Raw genomic sequence first — 19,074 nt, forward strand, 5'->3', positions numbered from 1 at the left:
TCACTGGAAAAGACCCAATAAGGTAATTTACAGGATGTCCTTGACTTCCTATATATTACTTCCTCTACAACTAATACTGATTTAAGTTACTATTCTTCTTAGGAATATTTGTATTTTACCAGTAGACATTTCTAAAGGAAAGGAATGCTAATGGTAGAATTTCAGGCAGTTTTTCGTAGTAGGAAGAGCACTAAATTAGACATCAGGAGACCTATGCTCTTGTCTTTGCGTTTTGACCAGCTCAATCTTGGATCTGAAACAAGTGTCACTCCCTATTTAAAATGGTCACATAATATCTGTCTTGTCTCCTTCCTGGTTCTTTCTGGAGCATTTCACACAATCCTATATGTCAGCCACTTATTCAACCCATCCACAAGACCAACTCTATTTAAGTACCTAAGTACTCCTAAGATGTGATACTTTTTTTTTTTATGTGATACTTTTTAATTTATGATTATCCATTTCCAGGCATCATGCTCTGTTCCTTCGTTCTATGTGGCAGCTTGACCCTAAGTGCCATGGTTACCACAGTTTTTGGTCTCTTCTCATCAGTGGCCATGGACACTCTACAATGCCACTGGCCACAGTGAGGAACCACTGGTCTTTCCACTTTTAGAGCTGTGACTCAGCACTCCATGTCTCAACAGGGTCTGGGGCATTTCTACCCTCTACCCTGCCAAAGAAGCAAGGGTTTTTAACCAACAAAGAATAGTGACTCCTTGAAAAAGGAAAATAAAAATTAAAAGGTGACATAGCAGAGAAACTTTTATTTTTTATTTTTATTTTTTTAAGAGAGAGAGCATGCATATGCACATGGGGGGCAGGGAGGGGCAGAGGGAGAGAATCTTAAGCAGGCTCCATGCCTAGTGAGGAGCCTACCAGGCGGCTTGTTCCCATGGTTCTAAGATCACGACCTGAGCCAAAATCAAGAATCGGACACTTAATCAACTGAACCATCCAGATGGCCCAAACTTTGATTTTTTTAAATGGAGGATTAGAGGACTAAATTTTTCCATAAATGTGTGATAATAGTTTTAAGATTAATGTTAGAAAAATAGACTTTTGGAAGAAAGATCAGTGTACTCTTAGTACATTTTTCTGTATAATAAATCCTGTCCTTTTGAATAGAATGTAATCTAATACATTAGAAAAAAGGTCCTGAGGCTTTTATTTTAAAGGCAGTGATATTGCTACAGGCAAAGTAATTATAACCATTAACTCTTCAAAATGTCAGTGGAGACTTTGGCATCAAAATCCCAGAGGAATCCCAAACTGCCTAACCAGTTTTAAAATTTTAAGAATTGCATTCTTGGAGGGAAAAAGTACTTAAGAGAGAAGGTATTCAGAAGTCTAATGCAAAAAGTAACAGTAATTTAAACTTCTTTTTAAGAATAAATTCTTATGTTGCTCTGGAGCTTTGTCTTTAGATATGTTTTATGTATTTTGCAAACAATTAATGTAACCCTTAAACTTTAGGAGCAAACCACCATTAAGGCTTATTATTGAGAATACCACTTTCTGTTAACAATCTTTCATCACAAAGATTACCTCTTTAGCAAAATAAAGCAAATATATTATGAACAAAAACTGAATCTTTCTTGAATAGAAAATAACTATAACTTGATTATTAGTGTGATTAATTATACTTCTCTATGATTTGTTGTTTTATTTATATAATGATAAACAAATGAAAGCAGTGATTAAAATTGAAGTGATGAAGAAAAGCTTATCCACTTTATATTAGTTATTTAACTAAATATGAAGGCGGATATAAAATAGGATTAATTACTAATTACTTTACCTGGGCTTTTCCTGGTTTTAACACTGAAAGTGCCGTATATGGGACCTTCTTTTGTCCCAGGCAAACTAAAATGGCTGGTTGTCCTAAATAAAGTAAAAAATAAAGTAAAATCTTACTCTCAGTAAATCTAGTCTACCGGGAGAGATGAGATATGTGCAATGAAAAGTTTAATAACAAGGTAATAATTAAATGTACTGGGAACAGTATACTATCAAAATTAGTACAAATTACTGTTTTATAAAATAATACAATTTTAAAACATATTGAATCTTAAGGATACAATTTAAGAATTGAACACTTACCATGTAGTAATTACTGTCTTCCCCAGAAAAATTATATGTTGCCCAGAAAACTGGACTTCAGAGGAATTTAGTAAATTGCACAAGATTATAGTGTCAGTAAAGGGCTGAGCTGGGATTTGAATTCAGGTCTTTTGATTTTTAAATTCATAGGCTTCTCACTGTCCCAGGAGAAGTTGGAGATCACATTTTTACCTTTTTTTTAAAATACAGGAAGCAGCTGATGCCTGAACTAGTGGCCTGCACAGCACCCCAGAGCACTGCAGTGACAGAGCCTGGATAAAAACCCACATTTCTTGGCTTACAGACCAGGGCTAATGACACCATGAAGTGACAGATCACATGGTCTGGAGTGAAGACATGAGTAACAGAATAATATTTGGACTATATCCCTTTGTTTTTATTTCCCCTCTAAGACTCTTATTTGGCATCCTCATCTATCTGGTGTGCAGCACAGTTGGAGGGTGAGGTCTGTCCACTTGCTGGACAGGTCGTAGGGTACACCAGTTGGAGTCTTTCTGGTTCTAACCATCATCCTATTTAGAGGTCTGTTCCTTACTTTAGGCTAGTGTTTGCCAAATATGAAATCTGTGACATCCTGAACCAGCACCATCTGGGATGTACATTAAAAATGCTGAATCTTGGGCCAAGTATCTATTTCATCTCACAAATGTGTGGAGTAGTGACTGAAGCAGCAATTCAGTAACTGACAAGGTTAAGAAACTATTTCTGCCCCAAAATTTCAGACATTTAATATTAGACTTTGCCTTTATACTGGAATACTAATTCTATTTTATTTGAAGCACTTAAGATTTAATTCTTGTGTTCCAAAAGTCCTTTCTATGATGATTGATTTTAAGTTTTGCCCAAATATTGGTTTAAATACTTGGCCATTCTGCCTAATACAATGCAACTATGGAAGCTGAAAGAGTCTGAAAATATGAGCTCCAGGGCTCTCGGGCATTGAACATAACTCCTGAGGGAAAAACGTCAGAAAAGGAATAAATGCCTCTTAACAAAGTCACCGAGTGAACTACTGCTTGAATACTATTGGAAAGGTGATAGGAAGGCATTGATGCAGTTTTGATCAGAAATGTGATCCTTGAAACTTCTGAGAGATTTATTATTTTTATTTTTTGCATTTGTTCATAGCAAGTAGACATCAGCTCGGATAGTCTTTGCAAACCCTTCTGATATAAGTGGATGTTAGGAAAGAATAGTGGGCACAAAAGAGGCTGCCATGGCTTTAATTTCTGAGCATGTGTAGTTTGGGTCCACAGGGCTGCTGCTTCTAGACTAAGGCAATTATCAGAGGGAGCAGTGGGAGGGAGCTCAGGTCATTAGCTCCCATGAAACCCACACTTTACTGCCTCTCTTCATAAATAATGATGTCCACAGAGGTTCCCTAACTTTTTCAATTCACACCACCCTTAGAGTCTCAGTAATTTATTCAGGGCACATAGGCCAAAACAAATACCTAATAGTTCCATTTATTAAGTAGTTAGGTCTAAATAACTTAATAAGTATTTATAGTCTAACAACTTAGCACCTGTTGGACACTGAATACTTCTCAACCTAGGAGTCACATTGAACACTACAACCCTCGTTTCTTATTTCATATTGATTTTCGGGCAGTGCTTGCTTTTTCTTATAGCAACAAAATATGATGTCATCAAAAGGAATGTAGTAATCTAATGATGAAACTAAACTATCTCAAATTAGAAATTCACATGGAGCCCTGTGGTTAAGCACCCAGCTCTTGGCTTCAGCTCAGGTCATGATTTCAGGGTTGTGAGACTGAGCCATATGTTGAGCTCCACCAACACTCAGTACAGAGTCTGCTTAAGATTCTCTCTTTCTTTCCCTTTACCCCTCCCCCAGCTCTCTCTCTCTCTCTCTCCTTGTCACTCTCTCTCAAATAAATAAACAAATCTTAAAAAAATAAAGCAGTGATATTTTGGGGATGCATTAGACATGCCTGTCTTTAGATAACATTAGATTTTCCAGCCTTCTTTGCAGGTCATGTGACTAGCTTAGTCAATGCAATGTGAGTAGAATGGCCTATAAATAATTTCCATACACACTTTTCCATAATCTTTCTCCTTCTTCAGGCATCGTACTAGAAACAACCACAGAAACCTTGAGAGCCATGTATAAGGATGACAGAGCCATAAGATAGAAGGGGCCTTGGTGCCTGAATCACACCTTGTAGGATGTGATTATTATTCAGGGAGAGAGAGAGACAGAGAGAGAGAAATTGATTTTAAGGAATTCATTCACACAGTGGTGGAGGCTACTGCAGGATAGGTAGGCAGGCTGGAACCCCAAGGAAGAGCTGATGTTGCAGCTCAAATCCCAAGGCAATCTGTTGGCAGAGTTTCCCTGAATTCCTTGGGAATATCAGTCTTTTTCTCTGAAGGCCTTTGACTACTTTGATGAGGTTCACCCATATTATGGAGGATAAATCTGCTTTACTCAAAGTTTCTGATTTAAATGTTAATCTCATCTAAGAAATACTTCCACAGTGACATCCACAGTAGAGTTCGACCAAATATCTGGGTATTGTGGCCCAGCCAAGTTGACAAAATTAACCTTCACTGAGGACAATCGCCTGTTAATTAGGGGTAGCTCTTTTAAAACATAGGTTTTGGAGAAACAATTTCTATAGGATTTGAGCCATTATAAGTCACCCTTATTACAAGCAGCTAGCATTATCTTAGCTAATAGACTACAAAAAATACCCATCAATTACTTCTGGTAATTCCAGTTTATTTATTTGCAAATGCTTTCACTTTTGTACTGGCTCCCTGATGTAGAGGGCTAGGAAAGGGGCACTTTTATAAATCTAATAAATAGCAATGACAATGATTATTATATCCGGACCTAGGATTGTATCAAACATCTCAGGGTGGCATTATATGCAGTGGGTCACCAGTAAGCACAAAGAGGCAATCTGTTACTAATTGGTAGCCTAGTGGTTCAGGGAAGTTAATGCACCGTCTCAAGTGATTTGCTCCTATAGAGTAATTGATTTATTGGCATTCCACTGAACATTTGTGAAGCCCTTTGTGCTAATCAGAATAAATGCACTGAACTAATCTTTCCTAAACTGTTAATGACATTTACATGCCCCCTTCTTAGATGGAGGGTCTAAATTCAGTAATTTAGAGCATGTTTTCCAGTGGACAAAAGCATTTATTTTTTCTGAAGTGAGCTGTTGTGAAGGGTAGTATTTTCCACAGGAAGGTGATGAGATACATAACAAAATCAGTGACTAAATGGCCCATTATTTAAAGAGAAATAAGGAGACATAACAGAGAGGATGAGGGCTAAGATGGGTACCATATTTGTAAGATTGTGATGTTTTCTATCATCTGGTTTGTGCAGGGATGAGATGATAACAGTAAGGTTTTATATCATTTAAATTAAGTTGTCAACTCAACTCCTTAGACACAGGCTTCTTCTGAACCATTCAGTGTGCTGTTAAGATTGTCCACAGATTTCCATAGTGACATGGTAACCACTACTTGCCAGCCACTGAATTTGTGTAAACATATTAATCCTGATATAAATCCTTTTTTTCTTTTTCTCAGTCTGTTGAGTCAGATTTCACTCCTGAACCTGAAAGTTACATGGACCTCATAAGTGGTAATGCAGAAACTGAAGACAGTTGGAGATGGAGCTTGCTTTCCTGGTGGGGAAATCACTTAAATAATAGGTTGATTCAAAGGACTTTCTGTTCTTTGGTGTCTTTGGAGGAACAAATGGGAAAACCAAATTCACATTCCTCTTTTAGCCAAAAAGACAATAGCTAAAGTACTGTGGTCAAAACTCATGACACATTAAAAATAATTCTTTTTCCAAATTTTTGACCTCAAAAATGGGGGCTTTGGTGCAGTGTGCGGTTCTTACAGTGTGATTCCTGGACCAACAGCATCACCATCACCTGGAAACTGATTAGGAAAGCAAATTATTGGGTCCCATCATGGAACTACTGACTCAACAATTCTAGGGTTGGGGGCATACCGGGGTGGCTCAGTGGTTGAACATCTGCCTTTGGCTCAGGTTGTGATCCTAGGGTCTTGGGATCAAGTCCAGCGCGAAGCCTATATCTCTTCCTCTCTTTCTGTGTCTCTCATAAATAAATAAGTAAAATATTGAAAAAAGAAAAAGAAATTCCAGGGGTGGGGCCCAAAAAGCTGTGTTTTAAAAAGCCTTCCAGGAGATTCTGATGCAGGCTCAAGTGTAAACCAGACTTTGCATTTAGATGAATCTGGGCTAGAATGTAGCTCCATCATTTAATATATGTATGATTTTGAGCAAGTTACTCCCTCTCCCCACTCCTTTCTTTTTATCTTTTGTATGTTAAAAAAGAGAGATGGAGAGTTCTGGGGAAGATGGTGGATTAGAAGGACCCTAGGCTCACATCATCCCACAGCTATAACTAGTTAACACGTCAGTGAAATAACCCAGAAAATGACCTGAAGTCTGGTGAATAAACTCCACAACTAAATGTAGAGAAGAAGCCACATTGAAGAGGATAGGAAGGGCAGAGACATGGACCAGAACTAAACAGAATCTCTGGACTATCTGTGGGAGGCAGAGACACCACAGGCATGGAGAAGCAAGAGAAATAGACCCCCTGGAGAGCTTGCATGGGGAATATGAATCCCTATAACATTTGGCTTTGAAAACCAGAGGGGCCAAATTCCCTGAGTTCTTACAACCAGTGGGACTTAAACCTGGAATTTCAAAAAATCAGTGGGCTCAGCATTAAGAGGGCCAGGAAACCAAGATGAAACTGAGTCCTCACTCTTAAAGAGCACAACAAATGGCTCAAAGAAATAACAGCATAGAAGCAGCAGTTTGAAAAGCACTGGGAGAGTTATTTACTAATTTCAGAGTGAGTCTAGAAGGACAGAAATCCCTGAGAAACTCTTCCAAATTAAAGAGAACTGGCAGGCACCATTTCTCTCCATTGCTCCCCAGCATGAACACATGGCCACCTGCAAGACTTGCCACCTAACTTGGTAGCACTGCTGCCCCCCCTCCCACAACCAACCCCTGGTGCTTGGTGGATGTGCTCTATCCAAAATGCTCTTGGCCAGAGCCCATATAGCAGCAGTGCTACAGGCTTGGCAGTGTGCAAGCAGCTCCTACAGTGGCCAGCACCATTCCAATATGACTCTTGCTACAGAAGAAAGGGAAAGATAACCACACACACACCAGACAGATGGAGACCCATCAGAGAACTGGAGGCAGACAACTGGTCTGATTACAGACCCTACTAACCAATGAAAGCTTCTCAGGGGATGACACAGGGAAAATGCCCTATAGTTTGGTGCTACTGCAACTTTGGTAAACACCTGCTCTGACTCAACTGAAACCTAAGGCATCCCCAGACTAGCCCACTAACACCAACACCAGGGGCCAAACACTGCCTACAACAGGTAAAAAAGCCATTGCAGATGACTAGACTGAAGGAAAAAGCAACTCATTCCCAACATCAAGGCACATGCAACACACTTAGGGGACACCCCTGAAGCAATAGGTTCTGGTGAACTGGACACTGCACTGCAGGTCACTATAGGGCCTCTTCTTCATAAGGCCATTATTTTCAAGTGCAGGAGATATAGCTTTCTTTCCTAAAATAGACAGACACAGAGAGACAAAATGAGAAGACAGAGGAGGGGGTGCCTGGATGGCTCAGTCAGTTGAGTATCTGACTCTTGATGTTGGGTCAGGTCATTATCTCAGGGTCACAGGGCTCCATGCTCAGGTGGGAGTCTGCTTTTCTCCCTCTTGCTATCCCTCTGTCCCTCCCCTTATTCATACACACTCTCTAAAATACATACATACATCTTTTAAAAAGGAAGACAGAAGGATATATCATAAATGAAAGAACAGGACAAAATCACAGCAAGAGACCTAAGCAAAATGGAAGTAAGTAATATGTCTGATAGAGAATTTAAAGTAATGGTCATAAAGATACTCACTGGATTTCAGAAAAAAGTAGAGGACCTCAGTGAGACCCTCAGCAATGAGATAAAAAAAGAACCAATCAGAGATGAAGAATACAGTAAATGAAGTTAAAAATATACTAGATGGAATACATAGTAGACTAGACGAAGCAAAAGAATGAATCAGTGACCTAGAGGACAGAGCAATGGAAAGTAATCAAGTTGAGCAGGTGAGAGTAAAAAATGCAAATGAAGCTAGATTTAGGGAACACATCAATACCATCAAGTGTGATAACATTTGTAATATAGGGATCCCAGGAAGAGAAGAGAGACAAACGGGTTAGAAAATTTATTTGAAAGAATAATAGCTGAAAACTTCCAAGTCTAGAGAAAGTAAATAGAAATCCAGATCTAGGAAGCATAGAAAGCTCCCAACAAAATCAACCCAAGGAGGGCCACACCAAGACACATAGTAATTAAAATGGCAAAAAGTTGTGATAGAGAATTTTAAAAGCAGCAAGAGAAAAGAAAGTAGTTACATACAAAGAAAACCCCATAAGATTATCAGCTGATGTTTCAGCATAAACTTTGCAGGCTAGAAGAGAATGACATCCTATATTCCAAATGTTGAAAGGAAAAAACCCGTAGCCAAGAATACTTTATCCAGCCAGGCTATCATTCAAGATAGAAGGAGAGATAGAGTTTCTCAGACCAACGAAAGTTAAAGATATTCACAACCACTAAACTAGACTTACAAGAAATATTAAAGAGAACTCTTTGAATGGAAAGGAGATACCATAAACAAGAGTAAGGAAAGTAAAGAAGCGCAAAAGCAGTAAAAATACGTATATCTGTAAAAGTCAGTCAAGGGACTCACGAAATAAAAGGATGTAAAGTATGATGCCATATACATAAAATATGGGTGAAGAATAAAAAAAATGGGTTCAAACTTAAGTGACCACCAACTTAATATAGAGTGCTATATGCAGAAAATGTTATATACAAACTAAGTTGTAAACACAAATCAAAAACCAGTAATAAATATGCAAAAAGTAAAGAGAAAGGAATCTAAGCATATTACTAAAGGAAGCCAGCAAACCAATAGATAGTTATGTAATTATTCCCATTTTGTTACTTGTTTTATGGTTGTTTTCATAGTTCTCTGTTCCTTTTTTCTCTTGCTCTCTTCTTTATTGGTTTATATAATACCCCACTTACATTAATAGATAGGTCATCCAAACAGAACATCAACAAGGAAACAGTGTTTTTGAATGACACACTGGACTGTGTCATTAAATCCATAAATGGATTTAACAGATATATTCAGAACATTCCACTCTAAAAACGCAGAATACACATTCTTTTTAAGTGCCTATGGAGCACTCTTCAGAATAGATCATGTATTAGGCCAGAAAACAAGTCTCAACAAATTCAAAAAGATCAAAGTCATATCACACATTTTTTCTGACCATAATTCTATGAAAACAGAAATCAACCATAAGGAAAAAATCTGGAAAGAGCACAAAAATATGGAGGTTAAATAACATGCTACTAAACAGTGAATGGGCCAACCAAGAAATCAAAGAAGGAATCAAAAAGTATATGGCAACAAATGAAATGAAAACATAAGGTCTAGAAGGTTTGAGAGGCAGCAAAAGCTCTTCTAAGAGGGAAGTTTATAGGAATACAGGCTTATCCGAAGAAGCAAGAAAAATCTCAAATAAATAACTTTACCCTGCACCTATGGGAGCTAGAAAAAGAACAAACAAAGTTCCCAACCATCAGAAGGAAGGAAATAATCAAGGTTAGTGCAGAAATAAATGACATAGAAACTAAAGAAACAATAAAATAGGCCAATGAAACCAGGAGCTGATTCTTTGAAAAGATCAACAAAATTGATAAACCTTTAGTGAGATTCATCAAAAAAAGAGAGAAGACTCAAAATCACAAATAAAAGGGATAAGTAACAACCAACACCACAGAAATACAAAGGATTGTAAGAGTTTATTATGATAAATTAAATGCCAATGAACTGGACAACCTAGAAGATAGATTCCTAGAAACACATAACCTCCCAAAAACTCAAGAAGAAATGAAAAATTTTAACAGACTGATTAGTAGCAATGAAATTTAATCAGTAATCAAGTAACTCCCAAAAAACAAAAGTCCAGGACCACACGGCTTCACAGTTGAATTCTACCAAACATTTATTTATTTTTAAAAATATTTTATTTATTTATTTTATAGAGAGGAGGGGGAGAGGCAGAGGGAGAGAGGGTGAGAATATCAAGCAGATTTCCCACTAGTGAGGAGCCCAATGTGGGGCTCAATCTCAGGACCCTAAGATCATGACCTGAGCCAAAATCAGGAGTCAGATGCTTAACCAACTGAGCCACCCAGGCATCCCTTCACCAACATTTAAAGACAAGTTAATATCTATTCTTCTCAAACTATTCCAAAAGATAGAAGAGGAAGGAAAACTTCCAAATTTATTCTATGAGGTAAGCATTACACTGATACCAAAACCAGATAAAAACACTACAAAAAAAAAAAGAGAATTACAGACCAATATATCTCGTGAATATAGTTGCAAAAGTCCTCAACAAAATATTAACAAGCCAAATCTAACAATACATTAAAAAATAATTCACCACGACTAAGTGAGATTTGTTTCCAGGACACAAGGTTTCAATATTCACAAAACAACCAGTGTGGTACATCACATCATTGAGAGAAAGGGTAAAAATCATAGGATCATTTCAACAGATGCAGAAAAACCATTTGACAAAGTACAGCATCCATTCCTGATAAAAAACCTTCAATAAAGTTGGTTGAGAGGAAACATATCTCAACATAATAAAGGCCATGTATGAAAAACCCACTGCTAACATCCTACTCACTGGTGAAAACCTGAGAACTTTCCTCCTAAGACCAGGAAAAAGACAAGAGTCTCACTCTCACTTTTATTCAACATAATACTGGAAATCCTAGCCACAGCAACTAGACAACAAAAAGGAATAAAAGGCAACCAAATTGGTAAGAAAGAAGTAAAACTTTCATTATTTGCAGATGACAAGACATTGTATATAGAAAACCCTAAAGACTCTTCCCAAAAATTACTAGAACTATTAAATGAATTCAGCAGGTCACAGGATACAAAATAAATGTACAGAAACCTGTTGCACTTCTACACACTAATAATGAAGCAGTAGGAAGGGAAATGAAGAAAGCAATCCCATTTACAATTGCACCAAAAATGATAAAGTACTTAGGAATAAACTTAACCAAGTAGGTGAAAGACTTGTACTCTGGAAACTATAAATCACTAATAAAAGAAATTGAAGAGCTAGAGGTATCACAAATCCAGATTCCAAGTTATACTATGAAGCTAGTTATCAAAACAGTATGGTATTGGCACAAAAATAGACACATAGATCAATAGAACAGAATAGAAATCTTGGAAACAAACCCATGATTATACAGTTAATTAATCTTCAACAAAAGAGGGAAGAATATATAAGAAAAAAAGCAGTCTCTTCAACAAATGGTGTTGGGATAGCTGGACAGCTACATGCCAAAGAATGAAACTTGACCACTTTCTTACACCATACACAAAAATCAATTCAAAATGGATTGAAGACTTAAATATGAGACCTGAAGCCATAAAATTCCCAGAGAGAGCACAAGCAGTACTCTCTCTGACATCAGTTGTAACATTTTTCTGGATATGTTTCCTGAGGCAAGGGAAACAAAAGCAAAACTAAGCTATTATGACTACATCAAAATAAAAAGCTTTTGCACAGTAAAGGAAACAATCAACAAAACAAAAAGACAACCTACTGAATGGGAGAAGATATTTGTAAATGACATGTCTGATAAAGGGTTAGTATCCAAAACATAAAAAGAACTGATACAAGTTAACACACAAAACCCCCCAAATAATCCAGTTAAAAGTGGGCAGAAGACATGAACAGACGTTTTTCCAAGGAAGACAGACAGATGGTCAACAGACATGAAAAGATGCTCAACATCGCTTATCATCATGGAAATGCAAATGAAAACCACTATGAGATATCACTTCACACTTGTCAGAATGGCTGAAACAAAAAACTCAAGAAACGACAAGTGTTGATGAGGATGTGGTGAGAAAAGAACCCTTGTGCACTGTTGGTGGGAATGCAAACTGGTGTAGCTACTGTGGAAAATGGTATAGAGGTTCCCAAGAAATAAAAAATAGAACTTTCCTATGATTCAGTAATCACATTACTGGGTATTTACTCAAAGAATATAAAAACACTAATTCAAAAGAATATGTGCATACCTATGCTTTTTGCACTATTGTTTACAATAGCCAAATTGTGGAAGAATTTTAAGTGTCCATCACTTGATAAATGGATAAAGAAGTGGTATATATATATTCCACTTACATATATATGAAATATTATTCAGCTATAAAAAAGAATGAAATCTTGCCATTTGCAACAACATGGATGGAGCTAGGGAGAATAATACTAAGCAGTAAGTCAGAGAAAGAAGAAACACCATATCATTTCACTCCTATGCGAAATTTAAGAAACAAAACAAATGAACAAAGGAAAAAAAGAGATACAAACCAAGAGAAGACTTAACTATAGAGAACAAACTGATAGCTATGAGAGGGGAGGTGGGGTGGGTGAATGAGTGAAATAGGTGCTGGGGATTAAAAAGTACACTTACCATGATGAGCACTGAGTAATGTATAGAATTATTGAATCACTATATTGTTACACCTGAAACTAATGTAATACTGCATGTTAACTATACTGGAATTAAAATAAAAAACAATATATACATATGTAATATATACAAATAAAAATATAGAAGTAATTGGGTCATCCAAAAAAATTAACTGTGCATGGTAAAAATTAAACCACATAAAAGTTTTCAGAATGAAAAATAACTTTCCCTTCCCCCAGCTCCTCTGCCCAGAGATAAACACTTTAAACCAATTGCTTTTTAAATATGCTTCTCTGGTATTTAATAGTATTATTTTAGAAAATAAACATATAATTGTATGCCTTACATATACTCTGTTAATGTCCCACTCTGAAGAATGAGGAATTTGGCTTGCACCCACCTGATATCATCTGATTTTGTTATATTATTATTTTCACATAATCCAGGTTTATGTGATTTCATTTTGCAACTTTGACTTTGTCTTTCAATTAATTATATAATATTAAAGCAAATAAAATTAAACTATTAGGTTTATGTAAATTTATGTAAATATTATTCACTACAGGAGAGTCTTCCTATAGAAATATCTATGTCACCAAACCTGAGAGAGGATTTTAAAACCATCAAATTCTAGTGCTTTTTTCAGATCATAGTCAACTGCTATTGTTCCTTGTATCTTAAGCTTTCATGTATAACATTGCTTTTTTTCTATAATAACTTTTGTAAGGCATTTTTCATGCAGATGTGTAGGTGGCAAATTATCTGCATTTTTGCATATCTGAAAATGTATTTTATTCTTAAACTTGTAGAGTGGCTAAGCATAAATTATAAGTTCCTAATCATCTCCCCTCCAAGTTTTAAAAGCATCATTCCACTGTTTCTCAGTTATTTTAATTTCTTTTCTCCATGGAATTCTGAAATTATGCTAATTCACCTCTCTCACCATGGTTCCTGTTGCCCAATTTCTCTCCTACTGATAACTGTTACCTCTCTCGTTTACATTGTTCCAGAGTTATTTTGTGAATACACTACTGTTGGAGGAGAGCATCAATAAGATGTGACCACCAGTTGACCCCAGAGCTGGATACGGGCAATTGGAGGCTCCCTGCCCCTCCCCTGTCCTTAGGATGCATGTTCCTCTTGCATTCCCCACTCCCAGATGCTGCTCTAAGGATACAACCTTGAGATAGAAAGGTGGTGTTGAGGGTATTTGGATTGCTAAGTGACTGAACCCAATGAAGGCCTCTATATAAATTTAAAATTCTGGCAGGTGCATGTGGAAATGTAAGCACCCAAGACAAGCCTTGTAAATAAGTTCTCCTGCTTATTAAACCTGCCACCTACCAATGTGCAGTGGCCTGCCTCTTTCTTTGGTCTCTTCCTGCCTTCCCTCTGTATATCAACGTCAGTTTCAGATTATACCTGAGAAGCTCCCGAGGTTGGGAACCAATAACTATTACTTACATATGTGCTAGTAAGTAATATTTTCTATACTCTTTCCCTCTTTTTTATTTTTTACAAATGCTAGTGTACTATTTTCTTATTTAACATGATAATCATGATAATCTTTTCAGATCATTACCCGAAAGATTTCCACATTTTTTGACAATTGTCAAAAAAATTTTTTGTATGGATATGCCTTATTTAACCAGTGCCTCTTTGAACATTTTTAATGTTTTCCAATCTTTGCAATCACAAACAATTCCACGATGAATAAGCATGTACAAATGTCTGTAGGATAAATTTCCAAGTCATGCTGTTGGTTCAGCAGACATGTAAATTTGTAATTTTGATATATATTGCCAGTTTACCTCCATGAAGGTTTATCAGTTCATACTCAGCAACAACATACAAGAGAGATTCTTTCCTCTCATTTGTCCAACAGAGCATGTTATTAAACATTTCATGGTCACCAGTCTCATAGAAGTATTGTATGTCAGCATAATTTTTCTTTATTTTTCTTTTTATGAGTGAAGATGAGCCTTTAAAATAAGTTTAAAGAATCATTTTCATTTCCTTTTCTGTGAACTGTATGTTCATAGTCTTTCCTACTTTTCTATTGGGTTCTTGATCTGATCTTAATTTGTAGGAACTTTTTACATATTGGGGAAAGTAACACTTTATGGTATGAATTGTAAATATTTTTCTAAGTTGATGTTTGTCTTTTGGCTTTAGGTCATAGATTTTTCCTAGTATTTTCCTTTATGGCTTCAGGATTTTTAATATTTAAGGCCACTCCCCCTAAGGTTATAAAAGTATTCTTCCAGTTATTTTCAGTTTTATTTTATTTTAAAATAACAAAACCTTTTCAAGTTGGAATTTACCTTGGCATGAGATGTTAGGAATGAATCAAATTTTTAGTTTTAGAGGGCTACTCAGTTGTCTAATTAAAATTCAGAATAATCCATCTCTCTCCCATGGATATAAAACATTAGTTTTATCAGAAATAAAATTTCATATGTAGTTTACTTTTATTGTTATCTATTTATTTTTTAATTGTCTTATCTCTAAAATATATTTTAATGTCTGGTAGTGCTAGCTCCTTCTTATTTGTATCTGTTTTCTGGGTTTTTATATGTAATCTTGCTTTATTTTTTCCAAATGAAATTTAAAATCTTTTTATGAGTAGCAAATACAATTTCTTTCATTATTATTCTTAATGAGACTGCATTACTTAGGGAGAGTTGACATTTTTATTACAACAAAACTACTTACTAATCATGAAGTATAGTTTGTCTTTAGATTTCTCACACTTCCTTCTGCACTTTCCACTGGCATTTTAGTTTTCCCTTACATCTCCTGTTATGTTCATTCCTAGGTATTTTGCATGTGTGTATAACTACTGGAAATTGAGATATTTTCCTCTTTCTTTTAATTGCTTGTGGCTTGTGAATGTGATTATTTGTGTACATTTTTTATATTCAGCCACATTATTGCATTGTTATTATTTATAGATGTTTTTCAGTTGTTCTCTTATATTTCACAAGTACATCCTGATATTAGCTGTAAATAGGATAATATTAACTGTTTTGTAAATTTAATACCTTTAATTTAACTCTCTTGTCTATTTTTGTGTTATCAGTTCTTCCAGAGCAATAGTAAATAAGAATAGGCACTCTTGTTTTGTTTGTGATTCGAATGGCAATCCTTCTATTCTGCATGTATGAGATACATATGTTTAATCCGGTTAAAAAATTTCCCATTTATTCCTATGATTAAGAGTCTTTAAAAATTCTTAGCAAAATTTCTAGAGATAGATGGTGGTGGTGGCTGCCAAAAATGTGAATGTACTTATGACATTGGCTTGTACACTTAAAAATAGTTAAAATGGTATAGTTTATGTTATGTATATTTTTGCAACAATATAATATTAGCCAAGAAAGAATAATTCTTGATGGAGGTTGAATTTTACCAAATGCATCTAAGCGGATGATAAAATGACATTTTTCCATATTCCTTTAACAAGATGCAATATAGCATTGCAGGAAAGAACACAGGTTCTGAGCCACCTTGCTTATGTTCAAATTCTAGCCCTGCTGCTCTCTAGCTGTGTAACCTTGGGAAAATCACTTAAGCCTCTGTGTCTCTGTTTTGTTCTTTCTAACTCATGATAATAATAGTGCCTACTTCCTAATGGTTTTACTGAGGATGGAATAAATTGATGTATGTAAAGCACTTAGAACAATACCTAGCACATAGAAAGTATTATGTGAGTTAATATGGTGGATTATTTTAATATATTTTCCATATCCCAGGTATAAAATCCCAATTAGTAATGGAGAATTGTCCTGCTGGATTCCATAAACTAAGATTTCATTTAGAATTTTTCATTATAAATCGTATGTGAGATTGGGTTATAGTTTTATTTTTTGTTAATCTTTGTTGGGTTTTGATATCTATATTTGGCTTTGTTTATAAAAAGAATACAGGAAATTTCCTTGTTTTTCTATGCAATAGGTTATTTAAATAGTACTAGAATTGTTATTTAGATCTTTATTCTTCTGTAACATCAATTAAATCTAGTGCTCAGTTGACAAATTAAAATTATTTTCTACTTAGATTTTTCTATAACTTCTGTTATTAGCTTGGGGAAAATTATATTATCTTAGAAAACCATCATTACATACAGTTTTCACATGCACTTATGGGCATTGTTCAGGTGGCCTGGTCTGTGGGAGGATTTACTTGGGCAGTGAAGGGATTTAATTACTTCCCTTCTGGGAACCAATGCCTTGATTGCCTTTATTGTCTCCATGCCTGTTTTGGGGAATCTAGATTTTCCTCACACCTAATTTTGCTTTTTTTTCTTAGGTCCTCATACTTAAAACCAGGGGCCAGTATAGACAACTCTTCATTTAGAGTTCAGTTCTGAGTGTTGACTGGGTGCTAGAAATCTCTAATGTCTCTTCCTGGTGGCAGTATCACTAACCAGCTATGGTCATCTTTCCAGGCCCATTCTTGATCTTTCCAGGCCCCCTCTAGATTTGAGTTCCTTTGAATCACTCTTGCAAAGGGTTGCTCCTCCTGCTGATGTTTTGAGTTATAGCTCCCCCTGCTCAGTCTTTCTCAATGACCTGGTTCTAACTCATTTCAATTTTCTAATATTTCCTCAAAGTTTCTGGTTTATTCTTGGTTTCTTTTCTCATTTATACCATAGCTTTGCCATCCTCTTTGAAAAACATTCCTTTTCCTCTGATCTTCAGGATAATGGTCCATAATAATTATAACTAACACATAATATGCTGTTTACCCTTCTAAGCCTTCTAAGTACTTTCATATATTAGCTAACTTAATCCTCACAAAACCCTATGAAGAAGAAACTTATTATCTCTAAATAGTATTTTCAAAATGAATTAGTAATATCTACCTTCTGGGTATGTTGCGGGAATAAAATGTTTCACATAGCACTTTGCACACGCTTTTGCATGCTCCTTAAAATTTAGCCCTTATACTCTGAAATTTGGCTTTGGCTTATGGTAACTCTAGACTTAGAATTCCTAGGCTCTGAGCCATAGTGATACAGCATAGAAGCAGAAGTTTGAAAAAAGCCTGGGATATACAAGAGGGATATTTGCTTACTAACTTAAGAGTGTGTGCTGGAGGGGCAGAGACTATTGGGAAACTTCTGGATAAACAAAGGAGCTAGTTGGAGCCATTTCTCTCTTCCACTCCCCAGCCTAAACACATGGCCACCTGGAGGAACTACTGTGGCAATAACACTCACTGCCTAACTTGCTAAAGGTGTCCCCACCCACACATTCTCCTGAGGATATGCCCCCTGCAGCTAGGCCTCCACTCCAGGTCTCCTCCCATAGCAGACTGTGTGAACCTTGATAACTCTGTATCCTACCACCATATCCCTTTGCAGATCTTCCTCTCCAATAGGCTCTTGGCCAGAGCCCATCCAAAGCAGTGCCACAAATGTAGAATTGTGCAAACAGCCCCCAGAGGAGCCAGCACCATTCCAAAATGACTGCTGGCCAGACAGAGGAAAAGATAATCACACACACCAGTCAGACTGCAGCCCAAGCAGTGGGCTGGGGGAAGATAGCTGGTCTGACTATAGTCCTACTTACCAACAAAAGCTTCTCAGTGTACAAAACAGAGAAAGCACCCTGAAGTTTGGTGCTACTGCATCTCTGGCAAATGCCTGGTTTGATTCAACTCAAGCCCCAAGGCATCCCCTTGGCAACAGGCAAAGAGAGATATTGCAGATAACAGGACTGCAGGCAAATGTGGCTAAGTCACAATAGTAGAGTGCATGCAATACACAAAAGAGACACCTCTGAAGAGCAAGGCTCTGTTGACCAGGGAACATTGTACTAAAGGGAACTACGGGACCTCTTCTTCATAAAGACACTACTTTCTACAGCAGGAGATGTAGCTGACTTTCCTAACATAAAACAGTCACGGAGAGTTATCAAAGTGAAGACACAGAGGAATATGTCCCAGATGAAAGAATCAGACAAAATCATGGAAAGGGAGCTAAACAAGATTGAGATAAATAATATACCTGATAGAAAATTTAAAGTAATGGGGATAAAAGTACTCACTGGACTTGAGAAAAGAGTGGCAGAACTCACTTTGCCCTCAACAAAGAGATAGAAAACCTACAAGATAAACATTCAGAGATGAAGAACTCAATAAATGAAATATAAAATACAAGAGAGAATGAATAGTATACTAGAGGAAGCAGCAGAATACATCAATGACCTGAAAGACAGAGTAAAGGAAAGCAATCAAGCTGAACAGGTGAGCAAAAAAGGTAATATACTTAGATAACTCAGCTATACCATCA

At 36.4% G+C, this 19,074-nt stretch overlaps 1 long non-coding RNA gene across 1 annotated transcript in view; it reads right to left on the reverse strand.

Moving 5' to 3' along the window:
- The window catches only part of LOC112655611 (uncharacterized), a 30,121-nt gene extending 11,659 nt beyond the window's left edge, over positions 1-18,462 (reverse strand). The window contains exon 1 of the long non-coding RNA XR_003133811.2: positions 18,353-18,462. This is a non-coding gene — a long non-coding RNA (uncharacterized LOC112655611). The remainder of the gene's footprint in view (positions 1-18,352) is intronic.
- Between the last annotated feature and the right edge of the window lie 612 nt (positions 18,463-19,074).

Source organism: Canis lupus, chromosome X (assembly GCF_003254725.2).
Source record: "Canis lupus dingo isolate Sandy chromosome X, ASM325472v2, whole genome shotgun sequence".
Classification (NCBI taxonomy): domain Eukaryota; kingdom Metazoa; phylum Chordata; class Mammalia; order Carnivora; family Canidae; genus Canis; species Canis lupus.